The sequence below is a fragment of the Oryctolagus cuniculus genome, chromosome 3 (assembly GCF_964237555.1).
Source record: "Oryctolagus cuniculus chromosome 3, mOryCun1.1, whole genome shotgun sequence".
Lineage (NCBI taxonomy): Eukaryota > Metazoa > Chordata > Mammalia > Lagomorpha > Leporidae > Oryctolagus > Oryctolagus cuniculus.
In genome coordinates, this window is record NC_091434.1 from 67,617,575 (window position 1) to 67,624,832 (window position 7,258).

A 7,258-nucleotide genomic window follows, 5' to 3' on the forward strand; every position below is an offset into this window, starting at 1 on the left:
GAGTTCCACGCAGCATAATGGCTCCTAGACAATAGGCAATGAGAGGGGGCTGCACAGGCTTGTGCGTGCGGCATTAGCGCTCTCATTATTATAATTACCGAAGTTTAAGGTCAAGTCACCTGTGAATTGCTGATAAAGTGAATGACTCTTTAAAAATAGAAATAGCTCTTAAATTACCTAGGATGTTATATGAATAGATAATCCACATGGATGAGGTTTTACAGAACTGTCCCACCTTTAGAGCAACATCCCTGACAAAGAATGACACCAAGTCCCACTGCACCCTCAGTATTCTAACTCAGACGCTTGGAAATGCGTTCCCCCACCTGAGTCGCCTCCTGGGTGGATGGCGGCCCCTCCCATGACTCAGGAAATTCAGTGTTTCCACAGCTTAATGTCATCTTGGGAGACAATTTACCCCAGGTAACACACAGCCAGGTTTGGAAACTTGAACTCCAGTTTTGCAAGCTTTGATTAGCCATCAAATTGCAGCCTGAATCAAAAAAGCTACTGGGAGTAGAGAACTTGGGAAAATCCTCATACTTCCATCATTTCTGAATGGTGCGATTCCATGAAGTGTTATTTGAGTGGTGAGATGGGTTTCTCAAAAAGTCCAGGAGTTCCACACAGTTGAGATCAAACGCTTGAAGTGTCTGGTACAAACACTACAGGAAAAGGTGGATCCTAGCTAGATCTGGCAATCTGTGGGGGTGTGGCTCAGATATCTACATCCTTCAAATACTTCTAGGTTTACCTCGGGCTTCAGGTCTATTGCTGGGGTAGGAGGAAGTCTGTAAATGATTTTAAAACAGTGTCAGATCTGTGTATCTCAACAGATCATGAGTTCAGTGGAGTTAGGAAGGGCCTTTGCAATGCTACTAGAATGATCCATGTAAGAGCCACACTAGGCCACTGGATGATGGAGAGGGAGTGGAGGATGTGGAGATAGAGAGACTAAGTCAGCACATATTTAGGAGGCAAAATCAGCATTGCTTAGTTAACAATTGTGGAAGATGGGCTAAAAACCAAGTCCAAAATAACGATTAGATTTCTACTTTGGATGACTGGGTGGATGGTGAAGATTTTAAGATATTTTAACACACTTCTTAACACCAGTTCTGTAACACCAACTGGCTGCCTTACAGTTCATTTTAATGCCCAAACAGACCACCAGGAGTTAACGCAGATCCCATGGGTTAAGAGATTCAGTCCCATGAGACTCCCTCTGCGTCCCCATGGGACCCCCACTTTTGTTTGACTTGGCTGTGAATTTGGGGTTTCCAGGATTCACTTCAGGTTTAACAATTCACTCAAGTGATTCACAGAACTCCCTGAAAGCAGTGTCCACAGGGACGGCCATTTTCTTGTAAAGGCTGCAAATGGACAGCCAATCTGGAGGGGTCCCCAGCATAGGAACCCCTGCTTCGTGGAGTCAGAGTGCTCCACTCTCCTGATGGCACATCAACATATATGTTCATCAACCAGGAAGCTCCCCCAGTCTCTCTGTGTCACAGATTTTCTGGGTTTCTGGATTTTCATTAAGGGACATGATTGGTAAAAGCCCTGGCGGCCCGGGCCTCCCTGGGCTAGGGGCTCCAAGGGCGGGGCACATTCCCAGGAGCTGCTGCTGGGGCACACCCACTCCTGACGCCCACTGGGGCTGTCCAGGCGAGATGAGCTCGGAGCTGAGGTGCGGGCTGTCCCATGACGGCCTCCTGAGCCTGAGCAGCCACGCATGGGCCCTCGCGTGTTCCCTGCGGGACCGGAATCTGGGTGCTCCTGCACTCCCGGGCGCCTCCTAGGATCCCCCACCTCCCTTGGGCCGGGATGAGGCACAGCCCCAGGACAGCCTGTGCCACCTTGCACGTGGAGGCCCCGCCCACAGGCAGCCAGCTCCATAGACCCACGGCCACGCCCGACCCTCCAGCCTGCCTGGATACCTGGAGGCACGGAGATGAGAGGTCTCACGGCCATGCCCAGGGTTCCCAGTGCGCATTCCCAGGCCTCCGGTAGCAGGTCTAGGGAGGATGGACCCGGCTGCACCACCGCTGGCTCCCTCCCTCTGGCCGATATTCCCGCTCTGGGCAGGGTAAAAATTCCAGCCTTCTAATCACACATGCGGTCTCTCCTGCACGACTTGCTCTTCTCTTAAAACTGTCCAAGGGCTCACTGCTGGCACCTCATTAGCATACACTCAGCTTTTGTTATCTGAAGGAGTGAACAACATGACACTCTTCATGACTAAGGTAATATTCTATGTGTTTGAAGCTCTGTGTCAAATATGGAGCAAAGGCCAAATAACATTTTTTAAACTTACACCAAGTACATTTTTTATTATACTACACTAAGAAATAAGTGACACAGTTTGTTGTTTGTTTAGTCCCATTTTGAAAGTGTTAAGTTTAAAGTTTATCCAAGTAGATAGATAGCCAGCAGTCACAACTGGAAGTAGAAATTCAAACGTCATCATTGGAACAAAATGGTCCTGTGAGTAGTGGAAGGGTGTGAAATACACTGAATATATATATGACTATGGCTATGTTTTTAATAAAGATTTTCTTGTGAGGGGCAGGCATTTGGTGCAGTGGCTTAAGTCGAAGCTTGGGACTCCCACATCCCATATCAGAGTGCCTGGGTTGAGTCCTAGCTACTCTGCTTCTAATCTAGCTTCCTACTGTTGAGCATTTTGGGAGGCAGCAGGTGATGGCTCCGGTATCTGAGTCCCTATCACCCACATGAGGGAGCTGGACGGAGTCCTGCACTCCTGGCTTTACGGTCTGGCCCAGCCATGACTGCTGTGGGCATCTGGGACAAGAACCAGCAATGGAATCGCTCTCTCCATCTGTCCCTGTTTCTTCCCCCTGCCTTTCAAATAAAATGAAAATAAAGGTTTTTATTTAAAAAAAAAAAAAGAACTTTACTATGGACACTGGACACTGAAACTCAGATTTCCTATAAGTTTCATATGTCACAAAATATTCTAATTTTTTTTTCAGCCATGGACAACTGTAGCAACAATGCTTAGCTGTGGACTGTGTGAAAATGGGGGTGGGACAATACTTAACAAACCCTTGCTCACGTCCACTATGCTTGTGTGACCCCTGAGAAGGAGGGTCCAGGAGCAGGCCTCAGTTCTCAGAGGAGGCGCAGGTGGTCCCTCTGTTGATGAAGTCGGTCGGGCCTGGGAAGACAGGGCGGGCCTGCTGGTTGGAGGAGGCGGCCGCTGCTGAGCGGGTTCTTGTGAATAGCTGCAGCTCTGAGGGTTGAGCCCAGACATAGCTCTGCAACGCAAGAACAATTCTTCTCTTGACTTGAAAGAAGGTTTTTAGCTGACAAATGCTAATTGTGCGTAGTACAGGAGTGCACTGTGAAAATTCTGAGCATGCAGCGTGTGCAGATCCAGTCTTCTCCATCCATATTCTGATGTGTCCCAGGTCTCTATAGCCAGTCCTGACCTTGCCCAGAAATTCCAAATTTGCATCTCCAACCACTCATCTGACCAGGTATGTCCAATAGGAATGTCTTACCTTTCCCTACCTGTATAAATAATATCATCATTCACCCAATTGCTCAAATCCCAAATATCATCTTCCTTTTGCTTTCACATTAGGCCATCAGTAAGTCTCATGGACCTCATTTCTAAAACATGCCCTAGATCTTTCCAGTATCCTGTCTTCTCCCTCCTCCCCCACTGTGTCCTGAAGTTCACTCACAGACCCTCGCCTGGACCAGCTGGGTCTTCCTGTAACCTCTCTCCCTTCTACCACCCAGTTTCAAAATACCAACTCCAGGGGCTTGAAACCAAAGACCAAAGGACTTAGAGTAGCTGTAAGGTTGTGGCTTGGATTCTAGTTTGGGTGTCCCACAAAGCCCTTGATCCCCAGAAACTTAGGTTAATGGATTGAGGATGAAGCTTAATTCCATTCCGGTACCTGATGATGGGGCCTTGGACAGGGATTAGATTAGATTGCGTCACCACAGGCCCCAGGATGGAATCCCAGTGGTTGCGCAAAGCAAGACGGCAGGGAGCAGCACCTTCAGTCTCTCCGGTTCCACCATCCAGCCCCTCATCAGACACCAGACCAAAGAAGTCTCCTGAGCTCCACCTGTGGGTTCGGAAACTACGCGCCAAAATGAACCTTCCTTCATAAGTAACTCCTCTCAGCTTCTTGCCACGGTGGTTTACAGAGAAACTGAGTGGAAAGCAGAGAGCTCCTGTATCATCCCTCTCCTTCCCCCTGCTCTCCCCTCCAGCTCCCCCACGATTAACATCTGGTACCGTGTGGTGCATTTGCTACAGCGGATGCACACTGGTGATCATTACACTGAACTACAGTCCACAGTCTGTGCTATCTTCACTCTGTGGCGTTGCCTGTGGGGTTTGACAAACACAGGGTGCCATATAGCCACTATGACAGTATCACACAGAAGAGTTTCACTGCCTACCCCCACAAAAACCCCTGTATCCCACCTACTAATCCTCCCATCAAACCCCTAGCAACTGCTAATGGTTGACGTTCTGCATAGTTTTGTCATGGAGTTGGACTCACACAGTAGTAGCCTTTGCAGCTGGGGTCTCCGAGCAGCGTGCACTTGAGCTTCCTCGGTCTTCTCTGGACTCGCGAGCTCACTCCTCTTTAGCAGTGCTGTTGCACGTGTTGCATGGTGTGAACGTGTTGTTGAAGGAGGTCTTGCTGGCCTCACCAAGTCCCGTGAGCTTTCAACACAGCAGCTAGAACATGCCACCCTAGCGTCTCAGCCACACACGCCATTGTCTTCCATTCCTTGCCTGGCCACTGTCCAGCTCTGCCGGCCCTCCGCAGTCCCTTCCCACTGCGCTCCTCGCACTGTGCCCTTCTTTCTGTCCTTGCTTCAAGGACTTGGCCCCAGCTGCTCCAGGCACTGGGGTGCTCTTCCCTGGAAGATCCACATGGGCCAGATCTCAGCTTACCTGTCCCATGCTCCATGACTCCTTCCCAGACCCCGATCCACAGTTCCTACCCAATCATTCCCTATTACAACATGTCATTTGTAATTCTTTCCTTACCATTGAACTCATTTGCTAGACTCTTTTTTGTTACTTACTATCATTCCTCTCCCAATAAGAGCAGAGACATCCTTGTTTTATCCATTGATGTATACCCTGCCACTAGAACCATGCTGAGTGAATAAACACTTTGTTATGCACCAAGGATTTACAATATTTAAAGCAGAAATCAGTATTTTGAAGTGTGCTTTCCCTAGACCATCTGGTTTTCGTTTGCTCACAGAAACACTCCTCTTGAGCCACTCTTAGTCAAGGTCCTACCTCCTCCAGGGCCCTCTGAGTGTTTTCTGCAGTCTCTCTTCTCTTTGATAACATAACAAAGCTGTAGGCTTATGTGGCAGAGTCAAAGCAGTGGAGCAGGGGAGAACGGGGCTACCAGATGACACCCAAAGAGAAGGAAGACAGAAACAGCAAATGGATGATCGAGTGAAAAGATCAAGCAAAAAGAGCTGATTTGGTAAAAAGTTCTGAAAGCAATTCAAAAAGCAGAGTCTCACAAATGTTTTGAATAAGCAAAATGGACTCTGAATAACTGTTCAGCCTCCTGAATGAGATTATTTTCAAGAACAACTTTCATTAGAAGTGAAATAAGATTTGTTTAAAGTTTTATACCCACACATTTGATTCAATCTTTAAATAAAACGGATAAAGACCAAAGCATCACCGCATAAGAGATGGTTGCAATTTTCTATCTGGAGAAAAGGAATGGAACATAAGTTTGCAGAGTTAGGGTCAAATTCAGCTTTGCAGAACTTTCTGGTCCTCCGCTGGCTGCAGATTCTACAGTTCTGTATGTGGTCATCGTCTGGATCCTTTTGCTTCTGTAAAACTGTGGTAAATGATCAAGGAGAGCGTGTCCAGTGCACGAGAGAAGGTCACATACTTAATTAAGAGTCAGGGGTGTCTCTGATTGCCGGATGGGACAGTACTCTAAGTGGAGGAAGACTTCCTGTGTAAAAAAGCAGAGTGTGTCACAACCGCACTGATCAAAAGCTCATGCATGGCAGGTAGCTACAGCATAAAACCATGTTGGGACTGGAGGGGCTGGGGGAGGGGGTCCTGATTTGGAAAGGCAACTCCTCAGCGTGATGAATACATCTGCCCATGGGTATGGATTTATCATGAGCCATGGCCATCCTTTGAACCCAAGGCCTCAGGCTCCCTGTCTAGTGCTCTACCTGAATGATCCCAGCAGCCTTGCTGTTGTTGCAGTTCCTGGGTTGTGAGGTCGTGTGTTATGTAGCATGGGATAACTGCAACACATTCATGGAGGGTAATTCTGTTGTAAGAAATAAGAAAGAGAGAGAGATCAGGAGAGAGAGAGGGAGAGAGAGAGGGAGAGAGAGAGAGAGAAGGAGATGGGGCAGTAGAGAGGGAAGGAAAGAGTGAGGGAGGCTGGGGCAGGGAGGAGGAAGGGGAAGGGAAGGAAAAGGCAGGAAAGGGAAGGCAGGGACAGGAAGGACAAAGGACTAGAAGATGACAATGTACCTGCTACACTAAAAGGATCCCCAGCAGCTCCCTCTAAGGAAAATGGAGAGTCTCCTCCTCAACAAGCCCTTTCACGTTAATTGCCCTGGGGGAGCAAATCTTCTACTGGAATTTTCTAGCGGAAATCCTGCAGGTGCCTGCTGTGTGCACAGGGGTGGCGCCTGGTGATGGGTCCTGAGTGGTCCTGTTCCCGGGGCCCTGTAGAAACCTTGCACAGTCCAGCCGTATCATTCCTAGCTCACTGAATGCAGTGATGAGGGTCACTTCTGGAAAGCTGGAGCGGAGGGTCTTTGAGTAAGAGTGTTACAGCAGGCTTAAAAGTCAAGCAGAGGTGACTTACCTCGTGTCAGCTAGCAGCACAGTTTTCCAGGAACGTGAATGCAAAGACTCTCAACAATAGAATACTCCTAACTCCGAGACTATGCAGGACCTGAGTCAACCCTTTTGGGAATGTTTTGGGAACTCTGTATCTCAAGGTCTTTCTTATAAACCCCAATGCACATTGTACTGCAGATGTAGGCAAGAATCAATTCATTGAAAGTTTGAGGAAGATGTTAGAATTGGGGAGTAAATCTGTTTTCACGGTGCTTCTTAAAATTCTCTTATTTTTGCTTTTTTTTAAACAAAATATACTAGAATATCATTAAATTATTCAATTATTCAATTGTATAGAATTCCCTCATTCTCTAATTTACTCTTCTTATTCACAGTATCACTGGGTTA